Raw genomic sequence first — 23696 nt, 5'->3', positions numbered from 1 at the left:
CCTCCACTCCGTTGGGGCAGTGTTTGCGAACCCATTGGGTGTCTCTAGTTAGCGATAACAGTGGTGTTGGCTCCCAGGGTGGCTTTAGTCATGGAGGATGAATACTATGAGGAGTCCCATTCATACCTTAATGATGTGTGTAGGAAGGTAGATACCCGACTATGGTTACCCCCGACTTTTTGCCTGATGTTTTGCTGGTTTTCCGACTTAGTTGACCTGGGGCCCTGCCAATCAGGACCCCAGGCCTACTGCTCTCTCTCTAAAATGGATTCCATGTACCTTAGGTACATTTCCAATTGGTACTGGGCCACCTTGTCAGACCCTGTAACTCAGGGCATCGGTGTACCCAGGGCCTACCAGGGGCTGAAGCATGTATTATGCCACCCCTGGATGGCCATCTAAATCTGACACAACTGGCTGCGCGACAGCTGGGGCAACGTGGCGTACTTGCCCGTTGCTTTAGATATAGTATACCTATATCTAACCCTAAAATGGACACCCGAATTCCTATCAGTCACTCCTATGGCAGGCCTTGACAATCCTGAAGGCAGAGTGCGTGGAATCGTGTGAATTGGGCTCTGGCACGAGCCAAGCCCGGTTGCAGCTTGCGGAACCAAGAACCAATGGCTGTTCCATGATAACACGTACCATATTAGTAACTTCGGTATCGCGTTATCAAGACATGTCGAGTAAGGTGTCATACGAATCGGGATGCTGACCCCTCACCAATGCTGGCGATGAGGTTAGCATTCCGCCCTTCTAGAGGGACACGACATGTACGTAACTGTGAACCCCGGTTAAAGTTAACTGAAGCCTCAGCTCCACAAAATGGATGCTGCCACCACAGACACGAGTCTGACCTCCTGCTGCTGGGAGTCCTTCCAGCGAGGAGAGCTTGGACAAAGGGTTTCCTGTCCGGGGCGGTGTTCGCACCATCCCAGACAGGGTTTTGTGTATCCTGGGTAGGCAGGGCTTTACAAGAAGGTGACTGCGGAGTGGCACCCCGGTGCTCACTACGCATCTGCCGGCTAGAACCAGTTCCAGGGGCGCCCAGCCCCTGACCTGGGGAAAGCCCAGCAGGGGAGAGGGGTGTAACTACCCCCCTTCCTGGTCCCACCCCTAGGGCAGGACCTAGTCGCGTACCCACCCCTTTCTTTAGGATAAAGGCAGGAGCGGGGACCCTTCCAAATTAGATCATCTTTGAATCAGGAATACTTTCTACGAAAGGAACTCTCGACTTCTTCTCAAGATTTCTCCCTTGTGGCTAAGGAGTAGTCACCCTGCATCCGCAGGCACCATATAAGAACTCTGCGGTTTGCTGCAAGTCCTTCCTCAGGAATCCGACTGCCCAGCTCGACGAGAACCGGCTTCCCTGGCACCTCTGACCTCTACCCACATCGTCAGCTCAGCTGAGATCTGTGGGTGCGACGAGACCTCGAGGGACCGGCCATCTTCAAAACCTGCACGCTTTCTTAAACCAGCACGACTGCCGAGGGATCCTCTGGTGAGTGCTTTGGGGTCCGAGAAGCCCCGACCCTGAGCAGCTCCAGCACCGAAGTGCAGCCTCCCAGCATCTCCACGATCTGCGTGGGGCCCTTCTGCTCTTGCCGCTCAAACCGTTGTCTGGTTACTAGCCGCTGGCTTGTGACCTTCTTGACGACATCCGACAACCAACGCTGCTGGTCTGGTTGCTCCAGACTGGCCTTTGCTCCCTTCTGAGAGAGGAGCACCCCGGACCCTCCTGGTCCACTCACGACGCCATTTCAGGCCCACCACGTGGCCCTGAATTTGCCAAGGCTTGTTGCCCCAATCCTGGGCCCAGCGACGCCGACAGCATCAACCTTCGTGGGACAGCTCGCACCTCCATCCTGGTCGCCGACAACGCCTCCTGGTCCATGAGACTGCAGAGCCTAGCGTCGCCCACTCACCTAGTCGAGGTGACGATCATCCGGTGCCCTCCTGGTACCCTCTGACTACTGGCTAGTAGTACGAACTTGGTCCCCTCTGCTTTCAGGTGTCATCCATCTCTGATCCAGGCTTGGATCTCTACGAACTATTTCCACTGGTCGCCGGCCAGCAACTCCTTCCTTCCGGCTCCTGGCTCGTCAGCGAAGACTCCAGACGTCTGTAAAGACTTGTGCAGCCGCAGCCCTTGGGGCTAGGTAACTTCGGCATTTCGGTGCCCGCATAGCCTCCTTATTTAAGGGTCCCGAGTCCCTATCGCTTCCGACTTGCCTTATCGGGTCCGCCCGAGACCACTAAACTTTCCGTGTATTGACTGTGCACTTGAAGTATTTTCCTAAGAGTTTCGTTGTGTGCTTAGTACCCTGTCCTCATAAATAGTACAGGGCTGTTGTGATTCTAATAAATACACTGTTTGTTTTCATAACACTTGTGTGGTGTCCTTTCACTTGGTGTTCAAGGGGTATGTGATGGTATAACAGCTGGCTTAACACGCCCTCTAGAGTTTAGCCCGAAGACTGCTCGTATCCACGCTACTAGGATAGCTGGTCTAAGGTTGACTTACAACCAATCACCATAAGGGTCGTTTGGACGATGCATAGTGATCACTAGAATAGTGAGCACTGCATATCGGGCCAACTTCTCACAATGAGGAGTTCTATCAAGCGGTTGATAGCTCCATTTACCGGTGTGTGACTGAGGTGGTTGACCCTATGGAGGACCGCCTTTCGGCGCGCATTGTGGAGGAGTGCGCCAAGTTAGCTCGAGCTGACCTCCCAGGTCCTTCAGGATATGGCCCTCCAGCCCCGAAGAAACCTTGCAGGGAAGGGTCTTCGGAGGGTGTCCAAGGGGTGGATAAGGGCGCCTTCGAGCGTCTTCGTGACGGTTTCTTGGCTAAGGCGACGGCGCCCCCCATGGAGCAGCCCTCTGCCCCTGACCCGGTGGCGCCTTCTGAGGTTGCCCCTTCCTCTCCTGACCGGGATTCCCCGGATTCGGATGAGGATGGTGAGTCTGAGCATTCCTGGCGACCTTCTGGCGGGGTTGCTGAATTGCCTCGGGATAGCTCGGGTATGCTGGACCCGGATGAGATAATTCATCCGCCGTCAGCTGCATGGGCCCCGGGCGACAAGGTGGCCAAGTTCGTTGCGAGCCGGCTGCGCAAGCCACTAGAAAAGGAGGCCAGGGGATGTTTACGGGGGGAATGCCCTAGACCGTCTTTAGAAGGCAAAGTGGCCATGACACCAGACCTTGATGCCAAGATGGCGACCTTTTTGGCAAAGTTCATGAAGGAGCCGCGCAAGGGCATAGACCGTTCTTGGCGGTCTTGTCAGGATAAGTTGCTGGACGCAGTGGGTCCTATCACCAAAATCCTGGATATGGCGGAGGAGGCCAAGGTCACGGGTGCAACTATTTCCCCAGAGGTGCTCTCAAATTGGGCGCAGAGGGTGATTATTTTCTTGGGTAACGCCAACTGCGCCCTATCGACGGAGCGCCGAAGGTCCTTTTTAATTAAGCTTGACCCGAAGCTGGGGGATTTGGCCTCTTCGGAGGCAGGTGCTGTTGCCCAGGGGGGTCTCTTTGGGGAGCCCTTTATTAAGGAGTTGGGCAAGTTTATCTCAACCTTTACCTCGCTGGATAAGGCGCAATCCAGCATTAAGCGCGTTTTCCAGCAGCGTTTTTCCTCCGGGGCTGGTCGCAGCAGGGGCCGTGCGACCGGCCGTGGCGGGCAGAATGCCGGCAACAGAGGGCAAGGCTCCGGACGAGGGCAGTATAATACATCTGCCAACTATACAAACTTCTATCCCACATGAGGACAGCGCTTTGGAGGTCGAGGCTACAGAAAAAATGCCGGAAACAACCCCGCTACCGGTGAGTGTGCTTCCTGCGGAATGGTCGGGCGATTTTTGGTTCGGTCCCAGATCTGGTTATTGAATCCGATGCCAGCAGGGTCGGTTGGGGAGCACGCTGCGGAGATTTTTCCACAGGCGGCGCCTGGTCGCCGGAGGAGCAGAAGTTGCCCATCAACTGTCTGAAACTTTTGGCGGGGTCCTTTGCCGTACGTTGCTGGACCAAGGATTCAGTGCAGTCGTGCGTCCTGCTGAAGATGGACAATGTCTCAGCCGTGTGTTATGTCAATCATCTGGGAGGTCCTCGGTCTCGTACGCTAGCAAACCTAGCGAAGGAGTTTTGGACCTATTGCCTGGACAATCATGTGTCAGTGCAAGCGGAGTACTTGCCGGGCCAGTCCAACCAGGTGGCGGACTGGCATTCCAGATATCTTCGGGATTTCAGTCAGTGGAAGCTGGATGTTCAGGTTTTTCAATGGCTGAACAGCCTTTGGGTTCCTTTTTCGATAGACCTCTTTACGTCTCGGTTGGACCATCAACTTCCGAGATTCTTCAGTTGGAGACCGGATCCGGCGGCGGAAGCCACGGACGCATTTCTTCAGGACTGGAGCCGGGAGTCTCCTTATGCGTTTCCTCCCTTCTCCATGATGACCCGGGCGGCGGCTCAGCTTCGCCGCCAAGGGGGAGAGCTGGTCCTAGTAACACCGCTCTGGAGCTCTCAAGTGTGGTTTCCAGTTCTTCTGGAACTTTCTTGGGATTCTCCAATCCTACTCCCCCAGTTTCCTCACCTGCTTCTCAGCCCGGCTCAGGAGCCTCATCACCTCCTCGTGCAGGGTTCTCTCCACCTCATGGTATGGAGGCTTTCAGGGGACGCTGGTCGCTCCCAGGGCTTTTGCGACCGGCTGAAGGACTTTTGTCACAGGCCTGGGCTCCCAGTCCGTCGAAGCGCTACAAATCCACTTGGACTAAGTGGGTACGTTGGTGTCTTCGACGAGGCCTGGATCCCTTGGTCGCAGGAGTGGTTCCCACCCTAAATTTTCTAGCTGAATTGGCTACGGCGGGTTTGGCATATCGCACGATTAATGCCATGCGTTCAGCGATTTCTGCTGCGCATCTGCCAGTGGACGGTTCTCCTGTGGGTTAACATCCTTTTGTATGCAGGCTTTTACGGGGTATCCGGTTGTCCTTACCGCCGGAGCCTCGTTATTCCGTCCTCTGGGACGTGAATGTAGTGTTGAACCTGTTTCTGTCTTGGCAGTCTAATAGATGCTTGTCTTTAAAGGAACTTTCGGCCAAATTAGCCATGCTTTTATGTTTGGCGTCCAGCCGCAGAGTGTCAGATGTACGGGCGCTGGATGTGTCCGCACAGGTGTTTTCGCCTGATGGCGTCACCTTTTCGATTGGCCGTTGCACGAAATCTGGCTCCAGGACGATTACGTATCCTGCTTTTATGGATGTCCCGAAATTGTGTGTAGTGCATTGCTTGAAGGCGTATGAGGACATCACTTGGGATCTCCGGCCTCCGGGCGAGCGTCAGTTGTTGATTGCCTTGCGAAAACCACACCATGCAGTCTCTTCCCCCACCATAGCCAGGTGGGTGCGCTGGGTCATGCAGGAAGCAGTCATAGATACTAAACGTTTCGGAGCGCCTTCTGCCAGAGGGGCCATGGCCTCTAAGGCTTTTGCAGTATGTGCACGGTTGGAAGATTTGATGTGGGCGGCGGATTGGTCCTCAGAGTCCACTTTCAAGAAGTTTTCCTTTTTTGTCTCTGTATCCAAAGTATCTTGTACTCGCCTCTCATCCAATTCTTCCTTTTTTGTCTCTGTATCCAAAGTATCCTGTACTCTCCTTCTCATCCAATTCTTCTTTCTTTTGTCTTTCTGGATCCATAGTATCTTGTACTCACCTCACTCATCCAATTCTTCCTTCTTTTGTCTCTAGATCCAAAGTATCTTGTGAAGGACCGGGTTTTAGAACCCAGCGGCGTCAGGAAAAACGCCCGATGCCTTAGAGTTCCCCTGCCTTGGCAAACCGAGACACGGGATACTTCTTGATGACGTCAAAGACCAAAGTTTATTGGCTGCAACCAGGAACAGAGATCTACGAAGCACACACGGGTGGTTCGCTAGAGACTGCACACATTCAATGAGCGGAGCATGGTCTTTTATGCCAAAAATCAAGCCTCAGGCAACCTTCCATATTAACATGGGGTTCATGAAAACTGACCAATGACAGTGTGACATTTAAAAAGTAGCGCATGACGACAATCCCACTTTCCGTTGTCCAGCCTACCAGAAATGACCAAGCACATTCCATTTTCTGGTTCGTTCAGGCCGGACAAACCCATCATAAAACCCACAACCCGAAATAGTGATGATGTCGTAAAGAAAGGAGCAGAAACAGATTAGAAGCAAGAAAGAAAGGTGGGTGCAGTGTACTGTAAACTCAGGTATGTCCTGCTCTTCGATCTTTATCTGACCAGCTGCTTAACAAGGAACTGGCTCAGCGAGGTCAGCCTCGGGCAAGGAGTCAGTTCGGCCAGGTCATTCAGAAGTCAGCTAAGGCATACGTATCTCAAGGACTCATTCGGCCGCAGTCATCGGCCTATGTGAGGGCAACCACACAAAATGGCTGCCGTACACAAAATGGAACCCGAAGGTTCAAACGAAATCCCCAAATACAGTGTTCTCATAGATTGATTCATGCGAAAACACGTGTACACGCTACAGACGTCATTTGCGGTATGCTGACACCAAAATCATCTATTTCCGACGACCTTTATTGAACGGGTTCGGAACCACCGAACCAGACCCACAAACTCACGGAACTACAGACCCTCCTTTTGCCCTTACATAGGCAACAGACCCAAACCCATGTCAATCTGAATCCGGATCTATATTCATCGATGTGTTGCTGTAGCATCATCCTATTACTTAGTACCTCTCTCTGGACAGGTCTCCTTGCACACGCAGTAGCACAGAGGCCACAAATAGCAGGAGCACACTGTACACAGAGACAGAACAGGAAAAGGATAGCTAAGACCAACCCAATGACCATCAAAATCTACCAACCCTAAGTGGATATCAATCCCCATAACCATCCCATCAACGACCAATCTCCTTTGTCCAAATGGACAGAATCGGAGATCTTATGTAGCTTGGAAATGGCCTGGAAGACTGACGGAGCGTTGTCTGGAATAAAAACGCAGCAGCTCGATTGAATCAGTTTACAAAATCCACCTCGATCTGCTAGTATGCCATCAATGGCAACTCTATTTTGGAGTGTCAAAAGTCTATCCGACTGGAGCTCAGCAGTCAAGTTACTAAGGGCACTGGCAGTTTCCACTATGGTGGACTCAACCACTCTCGTCAACTGGCGAATATTCCTGCTATTAGCCATCGGTCCCAAGAACGGCAGAAAACCCTTAAAGAAATCTCCCAACTCTTGCCCTGCAGTGTCTTCTTGGCTAAAGACACCTCTAGCAACTCTAGTCTTATGGTAATCTGCCACAGCTGTAAAAGTGGGAGGCAACAGGAAAGAAACAAAACATGTGCCCGAAAAATCAGGGGGCAACCATGTATATGCTTTGTCATAACAAACAAAGTAGGTACCCTTAGCAGCTAAAAATGCTGGGGAAGACTGGGACGTAAATACGTAGGTATCAGTACAAACGCTCTTCCCTAACTGAGCTCTCGGATTCTTGCCATTACCCTGCAGACAATAGCGACCCTGATGGGGCACTATCTAAATCAGTGGAGAACTTTTCGCTCGCTGGTTAACACTCAGACTAACTCCATATCCAGTAACGTTCCAACCAATATATGCTCGTGTCTCGTCTCTCGGAATAGTCTCATACGAATTAATCCCTCTAATTGACCAGAGCACTATTCTTTGGGTTGCCTTTCACTGAACTTTGGGGATAGACACTATGGGCATAAATAAACATAGTTCTGTAAGCCCAAATCGAACCATTCAAACTAAAAGGCAATACTAAGTATGGTATACCCTTATCAGTCATATGGGGCATTAGACCACAGATCCAACAGTTTGTCGTGTTCATCAGTAACTGGTGTTGGTGCAAAAGTTGAATAAAGGAATTATTGGCAAATTCCAATCGTCTAACTACTTCATGTTCAGGCAAAGGATGAAAAGAATGAGAAGAAATAGTAGGTGGAGGTGTAGGTTGCACAGTGGGAACAAACGTTACTTTAAAGGAGAATGTCACATAACTGATTATGAATGTCATCAAACTCAATAGCAAAAATACACACGGTATTAAAAAACGTTTCTTTGAGATCAATTTACATATCTTCTTTCTAAAAATCATTGTCTGTGCAGGTCTCTCCAACTCAAAGAAATCCATCCTAAACTAAATATGCTGCTCGCGATGGTAGAGTGTTCTATCCTAAGGAATGCCTCTGTCAACCCAGGGCAACTCCCATAGGCCAACCAGAACCCTCGACCTAGTGTCTCAGGCTTGCACTCCAAAGACTTAGGCACCACGACCCTACAGCTGAACCCGGATGGCGGTTCGAAAAACAAAAATGAGTAGATCCTCGGTGGAGAGTTAACCTGCAAACAGAAAAATCATAAAAACTTTATTTGTGCTTCATTTGTCCATGACTCTCGGTCGCAAATTATAGCGGCTTCTTTCAGGCAATTCTTGATCTTTAAACAACAAATCAGGCTACGTAGTGTTCAATCGATTCGAAGGAGGCACAGCTTCTTGTAAAAGATCGTCACTTTGTCTCTCAGAGTTCGTACCAATCAGACGAGCATCGCTGAATGGCAAAAATCGTGGAACAGTTTCTGTTTCAGAGTCTGGAAGTCCTTCCTGGACCCACTTATCGTACGGTAAGGGCAAAGGTGCTCGCTTACAGTGTACACCGTGGATCCAGTTTCTCTTGCCTTGTACTCGAACTGCAGAACGTGTAGACAGGAGTACTTGGAAGGGTCCTGTCCAACGGGGCTGATCGTTCTTGTTCCTCTGGAAATTTTTGATGAAGACCCACGAACCAGGTTCAACAGCGTGGCCTGGATCTTCTGAAGCTTGTGGTAGGCTCTCATGCACCTGTTGGTGTAAGACACGCAATTTAGTCGTCAGTTCACGCAAATAGTAAAGCAACACAGGGTACTCAATCTCACTAAATCTAGTTGGCCTTGGCACACCCCAAATATTAGCTGGGCGACCAAAGACAACTTCGTAAGGACTCAGACCCATTCTCAAATGCACAGTCATTCTTGTTGACAGGAGCGCTAAAGACAAAGCATCTGGCCACTTTTGACCAGTGCTCGCTTGGATTTTGGCTAACTTAAGCTTTAAGGTGCCATTATAGCACTCAACTAAACCAGCTGATTGGGGGTGATTTGCAGCGTGGAACTTCTGCCGAATACCTAGTCCCGCACACACTCTCTTCATGACTTGACCCACAAATTCACTCCCATTGTCACTCCAGATAATTCTCGGCATTCCAAACCTCGGGAAAAACTCTTTTATCAGAACTTTCGCTGTGGACAAGGCAGTATTGTCCTTAAGGGGATAAGCTTCTGCCCATCTACAAAAGGAGCAAACAACCACTAAAACATATTTCAAGTTGTTGCATCTCTCCATGTGGATAAAATCTAGCTGCAAAGCCTCAAATGGATACGTAGGAGGAGCAAAATGACCAGCTGGTGTTAGAGTTCCCTTACCAGGATTGTACATCAAGCACACCATACAGTTTTTAACCAAATTCTCTGCACATTTTGGAATTCCCGCATTCTGCCAAACCGGAGCCAACAACTTACAAAACCCTTTCACGCTGATATGTAACATTCCATGAGCCATTGTAACAACCGGAAGCACATAAGCGTTAGGCAACAACCATCTTTGATGCTCAGACAAATCAGTCCAACAACCATCCGAATCCAACCTACCCTTGCTTTCTCTCCATTCATTCAACTCTTTCTCTGTAGCTTCAGCTTGAATGGATTTCACACTCTCAATCGTATCTTGACACATACTCTTCTCTGGAACCCATCTCGCCGGACCCGCAACATACATTCGACTCATCACATTTCTCGCAGTTTCTTTCGCAACTTCATCCGCAAACGCATTTCCACGACCAACATCATCCGTAACTTTCTTATGGGCACTACATTTCACGATCGCTACTTGCAATGGCAAAGTAAGAGATTCAAGAAGTTCATTCACCAACTGTCCATGCTGGATCTTCGTCCCATGCGAAGTCAAGAACCCACGTTCACGCCACAAACGTCCTAAGCTATGAGCCACGCCAAAGGCATATTGGCTATCAGTATACACATTCACTCATTTACCTTTCGCCAACACAGATGCTCTCGTTAATGCAATCAACTCCGCTGCGTGTGCTGAATTATGTGGAATACATGCAGCTTCAACAATCGTATGCAAAGTCGTAACAGCATATGCCGCAGTCGTATCACCATTCGGTAACTTAAAGCACGAACCATCAACCCACTAAGTACCATCATACTCTGGAAGAGGAGTATTCCCTAAGGTCTACTCTCCCTTTCGTTTCTTCTTCAGTTCTCAGAAAACAGTCATGCTGTTCTTCACTATCTGTCTCAACTGCAATTGGCAACAACGTGGCTGGATTCAACGTGTTGCATAGTTTAATGTGCACATGACTCGCTAACAACGTCAACTCGTAACCCGACAACCGAGCACTAGTTAAATGCTGTGTCTTCGTACGGTTCAACAAGGTATCCACTGCATGTGGAACCATGACCACTAACGTATTGTCCATAACCAAACCAGCAGACGTCGGATTGAAACAGCCGCTGCGGCTCTCAAGCAACTCGGCAACGCTCTAGCTACCGGATCTAAAGTCGACGAAAAGTACGCACATGGACGCTGCTTATCGCCAAACTGCTGAGTCAAGACTGACAATGCACATCCCTCTCTCTCGTGGACATACAATGTGAAAGGCTTACTGTAGTCGGGAGTACCCAACACAGGAGCCGAACACAACGCATCGTATAATTCAGAAAAGCTCTTTTGACATTCGTCAGTCCAAGGAATAGGATGTGGAGTATCCTTAACAGTAAGAGCTATCAAAGGCTTCATTAACAAAGAAAAATTAGGGATCCACTGTCTACAGTACGACGTAATACCCAAAAACGCAAGTACTTCTCTCTGTGTCGTAGGCACACTCATTTTCGCAATAGCTTGAATTCTTTCTGGGGTCAGTTTCCTTCCTTCCTTCGATAAGAGGTGACCTAAGTAGGTTACTTCTTGTCGACAATATTGCAATTTGGAGAGAGAAACTTTGTGATGACTATCAGACAAGTGGCGTAACAACGACAAAGTGGTTTACCTACAAATCTCTTCAGTATCAGCGGCCACTAGCAAATCATCAACGTATTGAATAAGGGCTGCACCATCAGGTAAAACCAACAGATCAAGTTGTGTTTTCAAGGCTTGACTATAGATCGATGGACTCGCGCAATAGCCTTGAGGAGCGCGCTTAAAGCGGAAACTTCGTCCTCCTAAAGAGAATCCAAAGATATCCCTACTCTCTATGGCAATCGGGATGCTGAAGAAAGCATTCTTCAAGTCGATCACCGAAAACCATGTGGCTGTAGCCGGAATCAGAGTCAACAAGGCAGTGATATCAGGCACAACAGGAAATTGTGGAACAATAATCTTGTTCACTTCGCGAAGATCGATGACAAACGTATATACAGGAGGCTGTGAAGAATCAGTTCTCTTCAAAACAGGCAAAACAGGACTATTGCACACATTACCTCTTGTTTCCTCAATGACACCCTTGTCGATCAGATCATAAATGATCGCCAAAAGTGCACGCTCACCATCACTCGAGATACGATACTGTGGAATGCGCGGTAACTTAGCATTCGCCTTCAGTGTTACAACATATGGGGGAATTTCCAGTAGGCCCACATCATTCGGACCAGTAGCCCACAATGAATCTGGTAAAGAAGACAATTCAGATGGAAGACTATCTTTCGATATATACATCGGAGAGATCACTTTCTTACCCAAAGTAAGGTGTACTCCTGACGGAGAACAATACAGTGTCGCATACAATCTGTTCAATAAATCCAATCCCAACAGATTCTCATTACAACCTGGAGTCAAAAGAAGGGGGGCTTCGAACTTACACGGTCCAACAGAAAGAGACAATGGAGCAGAAATCGGATTTGTAACGGGGGTGCCAGAAAAACCTACAGAAACATTATCAAAGCCAGACAAAGGTGTGCCAGGGAGTTTAGAATGCATAATAGAACTCTTTGTAGCACCAGTATCTAGCAGAAAAGGTTCTGACACACCTGATGCAATCACTTCAACATAGGGTCCACTCTGATCTACTGGAACTGAAACAACTCCCTCTCTTTGTCCATGGCTGTCCTAACAATCATTACCATTTACTTTGTCACCTTCAACATAGTAATCATCCATATAGTACTGTGCTGTCCTACCAGACGAACCTTGCTGCTGATCAAAACTAATCATCGAGTTCTGTGGAGGCAAAGAACGTACGTTCTGTCCGCGACCACTACCTCTAGGCACTTGTTGAGCACCTCGACCTCGTACACCAGAAGCACCATTTGTACGCTGTAGCAAAACCGGACAACTATTCTTGTAATGGCCCTCTTCTTTACAGTACGCACACTGATTAGGCCCATACGGGAAACGCTGTTGAGAAGACTCGTTCCTTTGCGAGTTTCTCGAATATTGCTGAGGTTGCTGATAATCGCGCTGATTATTAGTACGGGGTGGATAAGCTTGTTGTAGAAGAACTTTAGTCTTCAATTCCTTAGTCTTCTTATCCGCTTTCTCTAACTCATCTTTGCGCCTATTTTCATAGTACTGGGCCGTAGCTAAAATCTGTGCGGACGTGGAGACAGCCCAAGCACTCTCAGAATCATTCAACTTAGTGCACAACTCGGGAAGCAAATTATGCACACATTTGTCAACAAACAATCTCTGGCCACCATCAGTAGCCATATCCTGACCACTATGATCTACAAAAGTTTCTTCAAACCGCGTGAAGAAATCAGACACAGTCTTGTCTTTCTTCTGCTTACATGCAGACAACTTGTCCCAATTAACACGCACTTCGGGCATCAAAGTCTTCATGAAATTAATAATCCTACTAGGGAGTTGAGCAATTAGATCTTCAGGCTTAGCACCTCCAACTTGTCTATCATTCGCAGCAACAATATTAACCCATGTATCACCCAATTCATTATCATGATCCGTATGTTGAATCACATTCCAGATAGGCTGTGGAACAACATTGCCAAACAACATGTCTATGTCTGCTAAATTCATGATGCACGAACCCACAGTTTGAGTGAGCTCTTTATAATATCCCGCCAGATTTTTGCGCGGATCAGGTAAAGTCTGCTTAAGTGCTAGGACTTCAGCCCGTTTCCAAGGAACATGTACCCATACTCGCTGAAAATGTGCAGCAACATTTCCATCAGTAGGTCTCCAAAGTGGAGGAACCTCACGCATCTGATACTGACGCGCTGCTCTCCCAACCGACGAATCAGGCTCAAACAATCGCTCGGAAGGAGCATTATTACGAAACGACAACAACGTCGACACCGCTCTCTCAATGTCAAGAAGACTCACAATCGTCCCTTTTGCAAACTCGGAACGCACTCAATATAATTCTTCAGGCGCTTTACCCACTTCGTCCATCCATTGTTCATGGAGGAACACACACATCATTTCAAAAACGTATCGTTGCTTTGGTGCTTTCCATTGTCGGAAAACATCCATAATACCTTCAAGATCATACTGGGAAGTGTACGTAACCCATCTACGTGCCATGTGATCCAAAACTACACGCTCATCTGTGTCAGGCAATTGACTACGTGATTGTCTATCCTCATGCACTGGAGACATACCCAATTGTCCCAATAAAGGAGTCAGAAAACCAGAAAAAGCAGCAGTCATTCGCTGCCTAGTAGAAGGAGAAGATGGGAGAATAAGGGAAGACGGAGCAATAGTAGAAGAATCCAAAGTCGGAGCAGAAGGAGTATTATAAACAGGCATAGGAGTAGCAGACAAAAGGGGAAGGCAAAGTTGGCGGCCCCTGAGGAGGCTGCGCCAAAGGAACAGTAGCCAACGGAAGAGGAGCTGGCTGAGGAGGAATTACGGGTAGCACAACAACTGGATGTTGCACAGCCACAACTGGTGGCGGTGGTGCCGTAGCACTTTGTGCATAAGGAGGTGGCGAACTCAATAGATGCGACATCAAAGGATCTTTCGCAAGATCTTTCTCGTCTTCCTGCTCTTTAGGTGGCAAAACTGGGTAGCATCTATCTACCGCTAACTTCTTCACCCTAAGCATCTGTTCGCTCTCTTGCTCTTCCTCATTATCCCTAAACGCAACAGCAGCTTGTACCATTGACATACCTCGTTCTCGTTTATTCTTCTTCGCTAATTTAATTTCTTTCTGTTTGGCTTCTTTGCGCCATATGCAGAAAGAGACAAACATTGCCGGCCGGGCTTTCTTCTTGAACAATTTCGCTTCGAGATTATCTAAAATCTCACTTTCAAAACTACCGTAACGGGGCCACTGTAGGACACCGTCTTTTCTCGAATACTTTACCTAGATCTCATTATAACTAATAGGACCTACACCATGCTTCACGTATAATTCATATGTAGGAGTTCCAATTGGAGGAACCGGACACGAATCCTCTAACCGGGAATCCTTAGAACAACCACAACCAAATATCTTTCCAAGTCTGCTAAGACCAGGCATCTTGCTCACTAGTCTAGCTTCAAACAACAAGGGAAATCTCAAAACGATAGTCTCGCGAATACACGAGTCCCTTGGCTTTGGGGCCTGCAGGTACTAAATCAAAGCGATCCACTAAAGGGATACCAAAACAAACTAAGGACTAGGAGACGCTCCACTCATACTTAACTGAAATGTCAATGGCGTCACCAGAAGACCCGTCAATCGTCTCGCTCTACAAACGTCTAAGGCTCCAAGACAGGTCGACAGTCAGGGCAGCAGTCCTTCGTAGCCGTCGTAAAGCGGGAAACCTCGCAGCAAAGACTTTCTGACCACGCCGACATACAGGGGTCGATGAAGTGGTTGGCCTTCCACCAGAATTTTCACACGAAGCTCCTCACGATGTTCGGGCTTGGACCGGTACCACTGAAGTCGCCCCACGTTGGGTGCCAACTGAAGGACCGGGTTTTAGTACCCAGCGGCGTCAGGGAAAACGCCCGATGCCTTCGAGTTCCCATGCCTTGGCAAACAGAGACACAGGAGACTTCTTGATGACGTCAAAGACCAAAGTTTATTGGCTGCAAGCAGGAACAGAGATCTACGAAGCACACACGGGTGGTTCGCTAGAGACTGTACACATTCAATGAGCGGAGCATGGTCTTTTATGCCAAAAATCAAGCCTCAGGCAACATTCCAAATTAACATGGGGTTCGTACAAACTGACCAATGACAGTGTGACATTTCAAAAGTAGCGTATGACGACAATCCCACTTTCCGTTGTCCAGCCCACCAGAAATGACCAAGCACATTCCATTTTCTTGTTCGTTCAGGCCGGACAAACCCATCATAAAACCCTCAACACGAATCAGTGATTATGTCGTAAAGAAAGGAGCAGAAACAGATTAGAAGCAAGATAGAAAGGTGGGTGCAGTGTACTGTAAACTCGGGTATGTCCTGCTCTTTGATCTTTATCTGACCAGCTGCTTAACAAGGAACTGGCTCCGCGAGGTCAGCCTCGGGCAAGGAGTCAGTTCGGCCATGTCATTCAGAAGTCAGCTAAGGCATACATATCTGAAGGACTCGTTCTGCCGCAGTCATCGGCCTATGTGAGGGCAACCACACAAAATGGCTGCCGTACACAAAATGGAACCAAAGGTTCAAACGGAATCCCCAAATACAGAGTTTTCTCATAGATCGATTCATGTGAAAACACTTGTACACGCTACACTCGTCATTTGCGGTCTGCTGACACCAAAATCGTCTATTTCCGATGACCTTTATTGAACGGGTTCGGAACCACCGAATCAGACCCACAAATTCACGGAACTACACTTGTACTCGCCTCACTCTCATCCAATTCTTCCTTCTTTTGTCTAGCTGGATCCAAAGTATCTTGTACTCTCCTCACTCTCATCCAATTCTTCCTTCTTTTGTCCCTCTCGATCCAACGTATCTTGTACTCTCCTCACGCTCATCCAATTCTTCCTTCTTTTGTCTCTAGATCCAAAGTATCTTGTACTCGCCTCACTCTCATCCAAGTCTTCCTTCTTTTGTCTCCAGATCCTAAGTATCTTGTACTCGCCTCGCTCTCATCCAATTCTTCCTTCTTTTGTCTGTAGATCCAAAGTATCTTGTACTGTCCTCACTCTCAGCCAATTCTTTCTTCTTTTGTCTCTGCATCCAAACTATCTTGTACTCGCCTCTCATCCAATTCTTCCTTTTTTGTCTCTGTATCCAAAGTATCTTGTACTCTCTTCATTCTCATCCAATTCCTCCTTCATTTGTCTTTCTAGATCCGTAGTATCTTGTACTCTCCTCCTTCTCATCCAATTCTTCTTTCTTTTGTCTTTCTGGATCCATAGTATCTTGTACTCGCCTCACTCTCATCCAATTCTTCCTTCTTTTGTCTCTCTGGATCCAAAGTATCTTGTACTCGCCTCACTCATCCAATTCTTCCTTCTTTTGTCTCTAGATCCAAAGTATCTTGTACTCGCCTCACTGTCATCCAATTCTTTCTTCTTTTGTCTATCTGGATCCAAAGTATCTTGTACTCGCCTCACTCTCATCCAATTCTTCCTTCTTTTGTCTCGGTTTACTCACATCACATTACCAAGATGCTGCATCATCTACTGGACAGTCAATTCTAGTATCCCTTTGGTGTCTAACAACTAAAAACTGGGATCTGGGGTTGCAGCAGGTTGGAATTCAGGAAAAAGAACGAGAAAACTAGAGGCAATGCTATGCCCCCAGAGTACAGAACTTCATCCCAATTCAAATTTACCAGGCTATGTAACTCCCCAACCTCAGGCAAGAACTAAAGACCCCCTTCTTCAAGCAACAGTTAGTAACCGTGTAACCATCAGCCACCGGTCCCATCCAAAGAGTTCCACTTCCATATCCTTGCAGGCATATCCACAAGATCTCCTTATGCAATCACAGGTTCCTCCAGCACACACCACATCATCTCAGCCCTCTGCTTCCTTTCTGCACGCACGTCCACTTGTTACCCTTCATTCTCCAGCTGTAATACCGCAATCTCATCAGCACTGTTGTTCTGTAACTAGATCTGCACTCTAGAAGTCGCCTCTGCACACACACACACATGCATAGACAAGATACATGTAGCGCTACAGTGCTGATGGCTCATTGAAATGTTGTACAACGCAGTGGCATGAACTCAACAGTACTCAAACTTAGGCAGGAACAACATGAGAAAAAAAAGGTTCAATCATCACCATCTGCTCTTAAATTACCATAGATTCAAAGCAAAGCAAGCTGATAATACAATAAATGCAGACTTAAACAGCGCCAAAAGCCTCGGATTGCTGCAGCAACAGGTGTTTCATTTAAAGCTATGTTATGCCTACATAGGTGTAAATAGCGCATAGGAAAATATCTGCTCCAGGTGAATAATGCCATTGTGGCATCTAACCCAAAGTGGCAGGCTGCCATTCGACATGACTAAAGAGGAAGAAAATAAGCTCATTTATTTATTTAAATAAAAAAGGTCCTTCACAGCACAGCCCCAACAGTCCTAATGGGACTTGTACATTTATAAAGCCAAGGTAAAGTTTAAAAGCGTATCGGAGTTCCCCCTTCTAGGATTCAAGCAGTCCACTAGGTCAGACTTCCAACAAGCATTGGCATAGCCAATAGGTCTCGCCTAAGAAAGCAATATTGGCTTTGTCAATGTGTTTTAGCTTTGTTGTACACCAGTGTGGCCGCTCTTCAGCATGGCTAAAAGTTAGTAGCGTAGAGTGGCGAGTGGAGTAGTGGTGAGTGGAGTAGTGACTAGTGGAGTAGAGTCTAAGAGCAGAGTCCAAGAGTGCAGTGGCGTGGAGTGTGGGAGAGGAGTAGGATAGAGTACAGGAGTGGCTTGGAGTGGCCTAGAGAGGCCTAGAGTGGAGTGAGGTAGAGAGGAGAAGAGTGGTAGCACACTGCCATTACAGTCACCATATTTTCAATTGAAAGGACCATTACATTTGCACATACAATTTTACTGACAAAACTATACGGTGCACAAGTGATAATGTGTGGAAATGGCATCACCTAGTGTACCGATTTGTCTTGATCCAATTAAAATATATTTGTTTCTACCACACTTTTTTGAAATTCTGAACTTTCTTAATTTGTGCTTTCATAATTCTCATATATTCTAACATATTTGCACAATTACTTTACAGACATTTAAACTCTGTTGCGTGCTAGGAAAAAACCTTTTCTAGCCCAGCAAGACCGACAGATAAATCCTCTCACGTTGAAGTCAGAAAAAGAAAAGTGAACAACAGGCTCCCTCAGAAGACAGAGCCTGACATTTGACCTCAGTCTTTGAAAGCACAGCAAATATGACCAGATAAGAACAAGTTTTAAGAGCCTGTTTACAGAAAGAAGGCACTTGTGAAAGAACACAGTAAACAAGGGATGCTCCATGGGAAGAACAAAGACATGCTGGACAGCCTAAAACAAATAAAGCAAATCGAAAGCTAAAATGTTTTATTTACAAAGCAAATGGTAAGCAATGGGCCAAATGGTTTCAGAGGGAAGCTTTCAGAATGCCCACAAGAAGTCTATTCGCCACCAGGGAGCTGTGCTATCTAGTAGTCTTCGACCTAAAAAGTGGTGTTCAGTTTCTCTGGGTGTGAACATTAAGGGAAAGGCGTAAAGTAGCACACAGGAGGTACAACTGGTGATTGAGAAAGTACATGGTGGATGTTGTGACTAAGGTATAGGAAGGTAAGCACCGGAGGGGTTCTTCTCAATAACGCAAGGTCTAATGTCTGAAACACTCATGCAAATATTTTGCTACTCTGCTGTGTAACAAATGTCTATGTAACCATACAAGGATATTGTACACAGCCGTTTGAGAAGATTTGTGATTTGTCTATTGAAAAAACTATTGAAAAAAATTGCTTTAGATTCAGACAGGTTACTGGCTTCCAAACGTTGTACATTTACATTAATATATACAAATATTTTTATTCGAAACCCAGCATTGAGTACGCCTTTTACTAGTTTCTATTTTTAGTTTTTTTCTTATTGGCTCCCTTAATTTCATCTACTCGAACAATTATTTTACGTATCTTTGAACATTTTTTCAAACAATTCTTTCAGGAGTTTTTGTATTGTTTGCATTATGTACCCATCTCCTGAGAGAAGACGGTGTAGCTCTATTGCGAGTAACAACAATCTCATAAGCGAGCACGGGCCTAAACCAATAAGCATTTCCATTAACTTACTAAAAATCAAACAAGGATGAACATCATGACTATCTTCCAGGTGTGTGCCTTTACTCGAACAGTAATTATTTCACGTTTTCCTCTGTTTTTACCTTCAGTCGCTTACTATGACTGAAGTGGTTAAAAATGTTTTAAATCCAGAGTTGCATGAATGCTATTTATAGTCACTAACTTTCTATTCTTCGACTCTTTTACAGACCTAAAATTCACTTCCATGCACCCTTGACCTCAGAGTTCTTAAAAGGCAGGCAGTACGTGGTGATTGTGATGTGTATATTGCATCAAAACAAAGGTTATAAGGCACTCCCAACACATTCATGCAGTTACACTCCATCACAGCTGCTGTAACGCTTGTGAAAAGTCATAACTTTCATTTTCTTTTTTTTTTTTTTTTTTTGAAAACCTTTATTTCAAAAGTAAGGAGATACATGCGCAGGCCCACAACCATCATGGCCGGCCGCAAAGACAGTCAATAGAAACAGGAGAAACGTAGGCCAATCAGAACTCAGGACATGTTAAAGACACCAGACGTGGTTGTGAGGCTCGCAACACAGGATATGAGGTTTTCATTTTTAAATTTTAGAAGAAGAGTAGGGGCTGCAACAACAAGGACATCACACCTTACATGAAGATACACAAAAGAGACGAGGGGGACGTACCCCAATGACAGTCGGAGATAGGCCATGACTACAGCAACTATATAATCTAGGCAGCCGCGGCGGTAATACTGGACAATAAGTAATAGTACAGTCAACAACATTACTAATTATCACCCCAAAAAGCCCACCCCCCCAAGAATGGAGAAACAGAGGCTATTGAGATGCTAGAAAAGAAAAAAGGTGCGAGACCAAGAGACAGCCAACCCTACTAAAGAGGAAAGAACCATCCCAAAGCCAGAAAAGAGCGATAGGGACCATAGAACAAAATAAACCCCCCCACCCCCCCCCCCCCCGCACCCGCCACCCTGCACCCCTGTAATGGCTACGGCCTAACCCACTAACAGCGTGCCTGTCGCCCCGGAACTGCCCCACAGAAGGGAAAAAGTACAAGAAGTGGAGGAGGAGAGAAACAGATACACCCCCGGACACCCGTTACCCCCCGCCGGCAGTAACCCCCCCAGGACACGTCCATCATCGATCAAAGCAAACAATCGGCATTATCACGGGGAGGACAGTTACCAATAAGAACCCCCCCACCCCGCCCCTTGCCCGGTAAGATACTCGGCGCAGTCCCGGCAAGAGTGAACTGAACAGCCCCAGGAAAGTATAAGTTAACCCTGCGAGTCTCACTGGAAGATCCATCGCCAAAGTCATAACAAATGCAATCAAAGAGAGCGTCTCAGGTGGTCCGAAGCAGTGGTGAGGAGCAAGAACAACTCAAAGTCAAAGTCAGCCCTGACCAGTGCGAATCCGTTCCGGAGCACCTTCCGACCAAGCCACATCCGACCAGAAGCAAACAAAGCGTCCATGGTAGTCCGAGGCATTGAAGATGGAACAAAGTCCGGGCACAAAATGGCGGCCTCCGTTATGCAGACGGGCCGGGACGAAGAAGAAAAGCAGTCCCCTTCGACAGGACCCGGAGACTCGGTGTTGACGAACAGGACCTCCAGCAACGATACACCATCGGGTAGAAAACGTGAAGGGAAAACCAGGCACTGTAACAGATGAAGGAGGAGTGAGGCCGACTCCCAAAGGAGCGGAGTCGGGCTGCCGCTCGGGCACCTTAAGATGGCGGGTTAATTCGCTCGACTGGACCACAAACCGCTGTTCAGGTGTTGCAGCGTCAGTGGCCGGTCGCGAGCAGACATCATCCAGCTTTGCCGCCAGGGAGACACATGCAACGGTGAATTGCGAGCGGAGCGCCCCAATCGCTGCCAATACGGAACTCAATGAATGTGCGTCATCCATCTTCTCCATCCCGGGGCCCAAGGGACGGAGGGGGACACAATCTCCAGTCCACATCACCGGGCTCCGGGCACACAGTTAGCGATCTCAACAAAAGGGGCGCCCGAACTGGCACACTCAACACGGACACCGGCCGTGGGTGCAGCCCGTCGGCCCCCGGACCGGGAAACGAGGGTCAGGCACACAGCCCCCAGTCGCGGTGCAGGAGGATAGCAACACGTCACAATGACTCTTCTTCGGCACCATCCATCAGCGAGATCACAAGCCGAAAGCGGAAGAATGATGGAAATCTGGAAGACCGGCCACAGTCGCGGTCCCACAGCCGATGTTGATCAGTTCCCGCTCGGATAGTTCAAAAATCGAGGTCCCGGCGGCAGCCCGGGAGTAGGCCGAAAATGGGACACAACATAACTCCGTCGCTGAATAAGGTAGGAAGTCCGGGACAGCACCGTTGGCATCGGGGAACCTTCATACATCCAGGCACAGGGCGTGGGTAGAGGATAAACAACAGGATAGACGAGCCGCCGGCGGAGGTCGGCGGAGCCGGGAGCTTATGCGGCCATCTTGGTTCGCGGCGTAGCTCCTCCTCCCAATTAGGCATAACTTTCATTTTCATTGGCTATTCAAAGTAAAAATACAAACCTCCACTACTTCCATTAATGATCTTGCTGGGTCACCACCACCTTTTTAGGTTTCGCCTGCCGAAGGCTGCGCTCTGCGCAGCTTTTCGGCGCAGGCGAAATCTATTGTTTACAATATGGGCTTCAGGAACGTCCCCCGGCTCCCATTGGCTAGCTCCATAAATGGAGGCTAGCCATTGGGAGCCGGGTCTGTCCGTCAAGGCCGGACCAGATTCGGGGGCGTTCCCGCGATTTTTTCGCTCTCCGCCTCTGGGATGTCGTCATCGCGGCGGTGGGCGGAGTTTCTTTTTTTTTTTTTTATTTGTTTGTATGAGTCATTTCATGCCGACCACGGCCGGCGGAAGAAGTCCAGGTGAGTGTTTTTTTAAATTATTTTCTTCCCGCCCCCCCTCCCGCTGTCCGTGTGTCCGTTCCGCCCCCTCCCCGTGTGCCCGTTCCCGCCCCCCTCTCCCCTTTCACTCTCCACAACTCGATATTCGTTCACGGAGAGCAGTCTAGCATTGGTTTAAAAAGAGATCGCTTTCGGTTTTGCGATGGCTGTACAGGCTCATTGTATTCCACACGCAGGCACATACCACAGCCTCTGACGACAGCTGTGCTGCCCAAAATGCAGCCCGTACACCTTTCTTCGACTGCCGCTCGTCCTGCGCCAGACGCTGCACTGGGCGACAAAGACACGTTTTTGGCAGCGCAGCTTGAAAGCCGGCCGGCCCGCACCTCTATGCCACACCCGCCGCCTTTTGAATAAGTCAGAGCAGAGCATGAAATTGAGGTGAAGGCACTCCCGGGTGTGTTTCCTACTCCCCGGCTCTTTTCGTTCCTTCTCAGCCCGTTCCCTTTGTAGTCGGGATTCCTCTCCCTTCCCTCTGCCTTCCCGGCACTCTCTGCTGTTCCTTTGCCCCCGTGCCCACACTTACCATCTGCGAGAAGAGCGCCAGCTTGGTGGTGTAAGGCAGGAAGGCGCTGTAGTAGGGGGCGGCCCTGTAGGGCACGTGAGCGTTGTACATGCCCAGCACCGAGGCGGTGAGGGCAGCCGGGCTGCTGGCTCCCAGCTCGCTGCCTCCACCCGGCCGGGCTCCCGATGCTGCGGTGGCGGCTGCAGCCAGGAGTCCCTGGCACTCCCCTGTCGCGTAGACTGCTCCTGGGCAGGCGCTCAGGTACTGCGGGTAGCCCAACTGCGGGAAGGATATGCTGCCCTCATTCCCTGGTGGGGCGGCAGGCAGGCTGCCCCCCTCTCCTCCTAAGTCCTCTAGCCCGAGAGCATGATCTGTGGGAGGGGTGCGCAGAGCACAAGGTGCGCAACTGACACTGCTGGAGCGTGTGTGTCTGAAGGAACAGAGGCTGGCCATGTGTGTGAGAGATAGATTGTGAGAGAGACAGAAAAAGAGACAGCAAGAATGTGAGAGTGACCAGCAGTCTATTCTTGATAGAGAGAGTGGAAGAAGCAATGTGTCTGTCTGACAGCCAAACAAAGTTATAACTGTGTGTGTAAGGGAGGGATTTACTGTGTGGAATAGTTTGTAAAATGTGAAGTGTGTGTGAAACCGATAGTTTCTTTGAGAGAGTAATGGTGGCTTGGGGTTGGGAGAGCATGTGTGTGTTAAACAGAGAGGTTGTCTGCTTGTGATAGTGTCTATATGCCAGAATGGAAGTGTGTGGTGAAGAGAGGTAATGAGAGTGGGTGAGAGACAGCTGTGGATTGTCTGTGGAAAGAGACGGAGAGCGAGTTGCCTAGTAAGTGCTCATTCTACACATGAATAATCTACCTAACACAACCATGTCCTGTGTAGACGTCCAAATCTTCCCTACGTTCTGTCTGTTTACCTCACCCCCAACCCTGTGTGAGTGTAGCCCTGTCCCCTC

General features: G+C 48.4%; 1 protein-coding gene and 1 long non-coding RNA gene across 2 annotated transcripts in view; both read right to left on the bottom strand.

The window, feature by feature from the left end:
* The window catches only part of CDIN1 (CDAN1 interacting nuclease 1), a 786301-nt gene that overhangs the window by 686641 nt on the left and 75964 nt on the right, over positions 1 to 23696 (bottom strand). The window lies entirely within an intron of this gene.
* Positions 5629 to 17241, bottom strand: LOC147689591 (uncharacterized). Its single transcript, XR_015299757.1, has 3 exons — positions 16022 to 17241; positions 15883 to 15959; positions 5629 to 5762 (listed from the first exon to the last, which is right to left on the bottom strand). It is a non-coding gene; the product is annotated as an uncharacterized LOC147689591 (long non-coding RNA).

This window comes from Lissotriton vulgaris, chromosome 9, assembly GCF_964263255.1.
Source record: "Lissotriton vulgaris chromosome 9, aLisVul1.2, whole genome shotgun sequence".
Taxonomy (NCBI): domain Eukaryota; kingdom Metazoa; phylum Chordata; class Amphibia; order Caudata; family Salamandridae; genus Lissotriton; species Lissotriton vulgaris.
This window is presented reverse-complemented; position numbering and strand designations above follow the sequence as displayed.